Below are 8,625 nucleotides of genomic sequence, written 5' to 3' on the forward strand. Positions count from 1 at the left end.
ATGTACACCTTCTGAGCTACTGAAATCCTAGAATTGAAACTGGGAGAAAGTAGCCTGTGCACACTTTGCACAGCTGTTTTTTTAATGAAGCAATGCCTTCTAGAATATTCATTTTTTCACGTACAAACTTCTCTTCAACTTGGATTTTAGATAATGGTCCATAGATTATGTGTAGAACGTTTCCCAGGAGAAGAATGGATTTAAGTGTCAAACTACTCAAAATGAAGGAAAATCTCAGGGCGGAACTTAATTAGTAGAGGCACATATGTCTGCAAGTTTCATGGCTGTAGGCCAAACGAGGCATGACTTATGCCTGTTCAAAGTTTGCATTTTCAAACAATTGCTATAGCGCCCCCCTTTGGCCAATTGGAGTAAGATTGGCTCCAGCGCTATTTGGAATGAACCTCTATCATACTGCAAAGTTTCGTAAAAATGTGACTGCATTTATTTAGTTAGGGACAGAAGAATAATTTTCATAAAACTGCAATATTCTTTGGCTCATGGAGGCTTAATTTTTTCACATACAAACTTCCCTCCAACTGAGTTTTTAGATATTGGTCCAAAGTCTGTGTGTAAAAACTTTTATGCAGATTGCTCAAAAATCCCAGGAGGAAATAGAATTGAACAGTTTTTCATATAATTCAAAATGGAAGAGGAAGAGCTAAGGGTCAAAGGTCATAGGTCAAAGTGGCAAAGTTATTCGTCATGAGGAGACACATATGTGTAATGACGTTTCATGGCTGTAGGTGAAACTATTCAGGAGCTATGCCTGTTCAACCATTGGCCACCCTTTGGCCAATGGTTGTGAGTTTTGGTTCTTGGCATAGCCCTCTACTATATTGCCAAGTTTCGTAAAAAACTACTGCAAGGTTAAGTCGGAACTGCAAAATGGCAGAATAATAATAATAAAACTAACAAAAACAGTAGGGGTCCTACGCACCACGTGCTTGGCCCCCTAATAATAATTTAACTCCCTTCAACACTATAGCGAATACTGTAGAATATACAGTATCTAACCCACTATCATAATATCAGAAAATGAGGTGGTTTGAACTTCCTTTTCAAAGCCACCCTTTATGCCTAGCAGCAGTCTTGTGTCACTGGCCATCACTGTAATGTACTTTCCTGAAAGCATCTTTCAAATGTCAATTCCTATAAAGTCACTCGCTGGGGATGGATTCCCTCATCTGCTCAGCTGTATAGGTGTGATAAGTCATCCTGTTAATGGCCACATTGTATAAAAGCAGCAATCATCAACATGCCGCAAAGAGCTAATAGTCAAAGAGCACCAGCAGCTCTGCCCTGATCTGAAAACCCATGTGCCTCCTCTTACTCACAGGGGTGGAGAGCTGAGATTGGATGAGTATGCAGGGTTGTCATATAATGTGGTGCAATCACGTTAAGACATAATGACCAGTATTACAAACCTACAGTATATCACATTCATCAGGCTAGAATCATTGTGGAGATTAGACAGACTTGACACAGTGCTTCAAGCTTAAGTGAACATGGAACTTTGTTGTCCGTGTGGGGAATTATACAAATAATAATAACAATAATGTATGTACACAAACTATCGCTAATTCCCATTTCCATACATGTTCTCGAAGCTACTGTATTGTTTGAGGCAAGTTCCCAATCCGTTGTATCCTCATGAGGACTATGAAGAACGCAGTGCAACGCATGTGAACAAAACAATCAAAAGAAGAGACAAGTGATTACATTGTTTGTTTCTATTCCAATTTTGGCATCTCCTGTATAACCTGCTAGGCCCTCTGCTGTATTCATCCAAAAGCTGTTTTCACCTCCAACATGAGGTCTATTAACTACAAGCTGATCTACCAGCTTGAGGCCCCCTGTGTTGCACTGTCAGTCTGCTAGACAAAAGGCAAGAGTATTTATCTGACTGTTTACTTTCCCTTTCATTCTTGAATCAAACCGGGTTTGAAAAGCTACAGTAGACCCAAAGAAGATGAAAAACGTCCTCAACAGTCAAATAATTGTATTCTGATGGTGCTCTGGGCTCTATAGAGATTCATCAGATGTTTTAAAGAAAACAACATTTTCTTGTATGCCACGTGTTGGACCTGATTTGCAGTGAGTCAGATCCTGGGAAAGGCTAAATGACTGGGTATAGGATGTGGGACTTTGGGTCTGTCGCTTTACAAGACCCTGACACTTCATTGCGGTGGTAACCTTTTCTGGTTGACAAGTTCATTAATTTTCTGACAGGGCTGCTTGGCATGATTTCCAGTGGATAAGACAGACAAAAGCTACAGTATGTATGAAATTGGACGTAAAACAGACGTCTTGGGCAGTGCCATTATCAAAGTCAGTCTTTGTTTGAGAGGCAGGAAGTGGCCCCTCGGTTTCAGAGCGGCACCTGCTCTGATGCTGTGTCCCACTGCTAAGGAGGTCTATCTGAGACACACTGGGAGTGACACTGTTGTATCTCTATTACATACACTAATGGAATACTTGCACAGAGCTGCTTGATGCATCCATAGTTTTCCATTCAATCATCTTACTCGATCAGGGAGTTATAGACTATATTAAATCACATTACATCCCAAGCACACAGTAAGCAGTCTTGACAAGGTTGTCTTCACAATCTCTGTAATCTCTGTAAATCTCCTGCGGGGTTGAGAAAGTTTGGAGAGTGCTAAACAGGGAAGGAGGTATGAATCACTCTGCACCAGTTGCCAACAAACAAACCTAATCTTTGGGATGTGTAGGGCGGATTCATCATGCTAAACCCTTTGACAGGAGAGGGGCATAAAATGAGAGCCCTAATTTGTCTCCCCAAGGTGATGTCTCTCCATCATATGGAGGGGCTTTCTTTCAGTGGGTGACAAATATTCACTACTTTTCTCCTCACCTTTCCCAGGTGATGGAGAGATTCAATGAGCACTATGTCTCAAGAATGACAGCCACAACCTCTGTTTGTACTTTTACCATCAACACTTTGTTTTGACCAATATGACAGATGTGTATTATCAAGTTGACAAGCTGTTATGTTTTAAAACTAAATCTAAAGGGAACATTCTATTTCGATGCCTTTCCGTAATGATCATGCATTGCCAAAAAAACTACTAGTAACTACTAGTTTACTGTACATTACATCTTGGAAATTGTAGTATGCTCTTAAGACCATAAAATAGTATTATTTGTCTATTATTAATATTAGGCAGCATATGTTTCTTTTCATATGTTATTATTATTTGCTTGTGGAATTGTGTCTGCTATGCAACTGACAACACCAACGACATTTGACTGTGTACCACTACTACCAGCATAAGATAAGCAGCCTTAGAAGGTGCAGGCTATTGCATTTTTGCACATTACTAAAGTAGCATTTCCAGTAGACCAGCGGTTCATGTAGCCTACTACAAACTCGAATCATACAGAGAGTATAGACGGAATGTGGTGTGGTCTGAAAACGGCGGCTTTCCGTTTCAGCACCACATTTGAAGGACAGCTCCTTCTAGCCGATAGATAGACCATAGGGCCAAGCTACAGGCTACGGAAAAGTGCCCCGTTATGTATTACTATAGTATGAAAAAGTAGAAGTAGAAAAGAAACAGTACTTTATATTTAGAAGAAAGGCTAGAAGTACAATTCAACAACATTAGTTAAAATTAACACACTGTATATTCTTTTCTATACTCTGCACAATGGCCCAACTAACTTTATACAAGTTGTAGCACATTCGCACACTCGTTAAATAAGCTATATACACGGACGGATGGATGGATGGATGGATGGAGGGATGGATGGGTGGATGGATGGTTGAATGGGTGGACTGGTGGAAAATGAATGACTTGTCTGCATTCATCATGTATTCAACAAGCCTCCATGTTGAGTATATATACTTACGATGCATTCACAGTGCTTTCATGTACAAATGATTATCTTTATCTATTGGGGAAACTGATAACTGAGTAGCTATTATTTATTTATCCATCTATCTATAATTTCTAAGCTCAGTGCGCGCTCTCAAATCAAGGGCGCGCACTGAAACGCAAGCAAGCAGGCAGGCAGGCACATGTTGTCTCCTCATCTTCCTAATGTGCACATTATAGTAAATATCTTAAGTTTAATATATACTCAACGCTCAATCGACCTGTCGCTTGCCTAAAAAAAATACTTATCTACAAGCTTACGACGCGTCGCATTAGATCAGTTCGTTGTAGCCAAGCGACACCGTCGTACGATGGAGTATTTCGGCTTAGATGCTATACAGCAGTGGTTCTCAAGCTTTTAAGGCCGTGACCCCCCAAAATAATCATATTTGAACTGGGGACCCCCACACCCTGACAAGCACTTTTTAGTTTGACTCGGTTCCACAGATACATGTTGTGGAATCTACAAGCTCACAACGTCTCACTTGTAGATCTGCTATTTAAAAGAATGTTGGCTCTTTCTTAAATTATTTGACAATTTGGCCAATTGTTTAACCAGTTTTTATAGTATAGTTTGTTTATTACTTTTGATGCAGTAATGGTCTCTTTTTTTGGGGGGTATTGAAAAGGTCTTAAAAGTCCTTAAATTGTCACTTCACTGTCATCTGGAGACCCCCCCCCCCCCCCCCCCAAATATATAATGTGAGGACCCCCCTGGGGGTCCCGAGCCACAGGTTTAGAACCACCGCTATACAGTATCAGCGAATGTGAAGCCAAACAACAATTATTCAGCACATACAATAATAACTTACTTGTTCACGAAGGTATATTGAGCTGTGCAGGATCTCGGGTTGAGAGACGGACAGCGATCCCTCTTCAAGCTCCCTCCCCAAAAACTGCACCGAAAATACATCCGCAATTCTCAGGCGATTTGACAGAATCCGTGGTGATACTTTCTTCTTGACAAACGCGTTTTTGTTCCCATTCTCGTTACAAGACAAGATAATCCAACCATCAGTGTGGGGTGATAATAAGCGGTGACTCTCACGTATAGGATGATGTATCCATTGTTTCCAATTCTTCAGGACGCAGAAAACACAGAGGCAAGACCCACAAGTGCCATCGACGAAACTACTCTTCCAATGGAAAGCGATATTCAATGGTCTGTTAGCCAGGCATATATCAACGGCAGGCTATTACTTCAGGCCAAATCTTTTAATACGGATTTAGAGCAATGCGGATTTGCAGCACCATTCTATTTGATCAGGTCTCGAATATACAATTAAATATAAGAGGGACCTTTCCAAACCTGCATGCAGAGCGCTCCAAGCCTTATCGTCCAGGTAGATAAATCCGAAAATCCGTCATGAGATCGTATGGTTATGGTAGACCATCATCCACACACTGAAGGAAGAAATAAAGAACGATTTTGACATTCCCCTCTCGCTGCTTTCAAATTCAACTTTTTCTTAATGTCCCTATTCCTTCACAGTCACCAGCCGCGTAGAATCTGATTAGATTTCACCTCACAACCCAGTGCGGATTTCAAAGATGCTTATTTCTCTATTTCCTCCAAGGTTTTGTCGTTTGGACGAAGTCACGCAATGAATGAATAATTAATCGGCTAGTTTATCCTTTTTAAGATATGGAATTGTAAAGTTGAAGCTTAGACTATTATTTCTGTTCTCTTTGATTTCTTCGACGATTTCGAGAAGAAAATGAGCACGTTGAAATAGATGCCAAAACCAGCAGGTATCCTCAAGCCTTCAAAACCCCACTCAGTATTACAGTGGCGTTTTAGAGTGAATAGAGGAATTTCGGATGTTTTCGTGACCAGGATCCTCGTACAGCGTCTGGACCGGAGTTATAGTTCACCAAAGGCAGCTTTCACTTGTCAGTTTCAGCCAACAACAGCAGTCATCGTTCTGGGCTCTCACTGTCTATGCAAATCGCGAATCCCAAGTCCCAGCTATCCATTGATATGTCATAGGAGATTGCTTCCCTGATATCATTCGGAGTGCTGATGCTCCTCCAAGCCCTCGATCGTTTCCAGCGGAATGCGTGTGGAGGTGGTGGTGAGTTGACCACAAATCAACCGGCTCCAGTACGCACAGGCTACATCCGTCGATGCGCTTTACTACATTGAAGCACACGAATAAATCGCATGGTGCTTCACAGACAGGCATGGATTTGATAAGAGCAGCATAAAGGAGCCATCACCGATTCGGTGCGCTGATGGTCTCCGATGCAAAGCTACCTCCCACTGACAAGCTGTTCTCTCTCTCCAAAAAAAAAAGACACTTTGTAATCCGTCAGTCACTGATGGTGGTTTGGCGGTAACCGGAAGACTCGCCCCAAAACACGCGCACCCCTATTTTTTTAAGTTGAGGAATAGGTTTTGGCACCGTTTTACTGAGGTTACTTTTAGGAATAAGGTTAGGTTTAGCCTAAACCGTTTAGGCATAGTTTACTGAGGCTATGTTTTGGAATACCAGGTGAATACCGCCGGATTTGCCCCGGGGCGACTGTGTTTTGGGGCGAGCGTTTTGGTATTCGGTTTGGCACTGCACTGCCTTACTGAGGCATGGGCTGTTGGAGTTATGGCAGGAAATATATTTCCCTGGCTTGACATTGCTCTATTTCGACTGTTGCTAACGGTTTTCAAAAATCATTATTCTCCAACTGTTTGCCGCCATGCACCACATCACATCCCACCTGAAAAGTTATATTAATCTTTTGTTTTATTTATTAATTTTGCCATGGCCTCATCATTCATAGGCCAATTAGATTAAAAAGGGGGTAGCAAATGCACATTATCATTTATGCACAAGCATGCCCATGCTCGCACGAGCGCGCGCGTGAGAGAGAGAGAGAGAGAGAGAGAGAGAGAGAGAGAGAGAGAGAGAGAGAGAGAGAGAGAGAGAGAGAGAGAGAGAGAGAGAGAGAGAGAGAGAGAGAGAGAGAGAGAGATTGTGTCTCTTTGGCAAATGGGACATGACTGCCACCTACCGGCCACTCCTCCATGTTTACTATTGTCAGGGGCCTCAGGCTGCTTATTGCAGTGGTGTGTACTGTAGATAAAGACAACTACATCACATCATGTTCCCATAACATACAAAGCCAGGAACATATCTTTTATATTTCAACATGCCATAGGCAAGGCTATAACCTAAGACATACTCACTCTCAGGTTAAATAAAAGCAATTACTGACAGTATAGGGTGTCCACTCATAATTCCGACCTCCCATTATTCCGACATCCCAATAGTATGACAAACGTGAGGTTAGTATGAGGTTGGGGTTAGGCTTAAGGTAAGGGATAGGGCTAGTTGTAATGGGGCCAGTCCTCATGACCAGTGTTGCTATGCTCATTTGGGAAGTGGTTGCACTGTATTTTAATGACGTGACACGCACGTCGCTTAACACCTACAGTACAGGTCACACAATGGACAATTGATATGCATATAGGCTAATTCCTATGTTAACGTACCTGGCGTGAGTCGGGAGCCTTTGTAAACTTTGATGAAGTGTGAATTTAAAGTAGTTTTAAATCTATGCGTGTGCCTGCGAGTCCCCCTGGTCAAATAAGTGGTTGCACGGCGTGCAACCCCGTCCACTGAGCATTGCACCCCTGCTCATGACAATGGGGAAAACATACCGTGTTAGGAGACAATTTTAGCCCACAGTTGCACCTTCATTGATAGCCTAAGCTCAATGTCTTTTCAGATGCTTTCAGGGTTCAGCACTTTTGACCCGTTTATAAATGCTGGCTCTGTGTTATGCATTATGAAAAATACACTGAGCAGAATTTGCGGCATGGGAGCTGAACACTGCATGCTTCAGGTCTCCAACGAGATTACTGCCTGTGAAGTGTATAATATCACTGCACTACATACACAGTATGCTAAACATCAAACTAGAATGCATACATTGCCCGTTGGAGATAACAAATGCTTCTAGTGCTTTCTGAGTGACAAGATCTCTTAGTTGGAGAGATTTTCTATTGTTATAGGTCACGTACTAGAAGGTGTGAGAAAACATTCAAATTCCAGACCAGGGACCTGAGCATCTAGCTGTCAACATTGGATCTAATTTCCCTGTCTTCTGAAGGCGTTGCATCATTCATCCGTCTTCATAACTGTCGACCTGTCCTGCCTGTGTGTGTGTGTGTGTGTGTGTGTGTGTGTGTGTGTCTGGCATTCAGAGGGTATACGCCTAATTTATGCTCCGTCATATGCCGACATGCACCAAAAAATATCAGATCGACAAGCTCACAACACGTCAAATTCATGCCGCTTTGTGAGCTTGTAGATCGGCTATTTCTGGCACACGTCAATACCGTACGACAAAGCACACATCAGGCTTTAAAGCGCACCCACCCTCTTGCTTTTCTACTGAAGGAGACATCATTACCTTCTTCTCTCGAGCTCTCTCATTCTTTCTCCCTCCCAGTTTCCCAGGCTCTGACTATGCAAATGAATGAAACCCATTAGCGTGCGAGAGACCACACTGCTCACAAAGATGGCAGAGCAACTTTCCGTTTTTGTGCTCCAGTAAATCCGTGCCATTCAAGTGTAATTTTCAGTCCAGTTCCATTGGTTACTGTGACATAATGGGGACCATGTTGCTGCAAAGCAGCCTTGCCTAATGGTTGGGATTTAAGGCTTTCATTTTAACACCAAGTGGGAATCTCTGGCGACCACTCCTAACTACTTAAGTGCTT

The 8,625-nt window shown here is 42.3% G+C and overlaps 1 protein-coding gene across 1 annotated transcript in view; it reads right to left on the reverse strand.

The window, feature by feature from the left end:
* Positions 1-5,050, reverse strand: part of LOC311047138 (leucine-rich repeat-containing protein 4C-like) — a gene marked incomplete at its 3' end in the record, with an annotated part of 76,866 nt that extends 71,816 nt beyond the window's left edge. Inside the window, exon 1 of the mRNA XM_084059758.1 lies at positions 4,715-5,050. The remainder of the gene's footprint in view (positions 1-4,714) is intronic.
* Between the last annotated feature and the right edge of the window lie 3,575 nt (positions 5,051-8,625).

The sequence above is a fragment of the Gymnoscopelus microlampas genome, assembly GCF_963454915.1.
Source record: "Gymnoscopelus microlampas genome assembly, chromosome: 6".
NCBI lineage: Eukaryota > Metazoa > Chordata > Actinopteri > Myctophiformes > Myctophidae > Gymnoscopelus > Gymnoscopelus microlampas.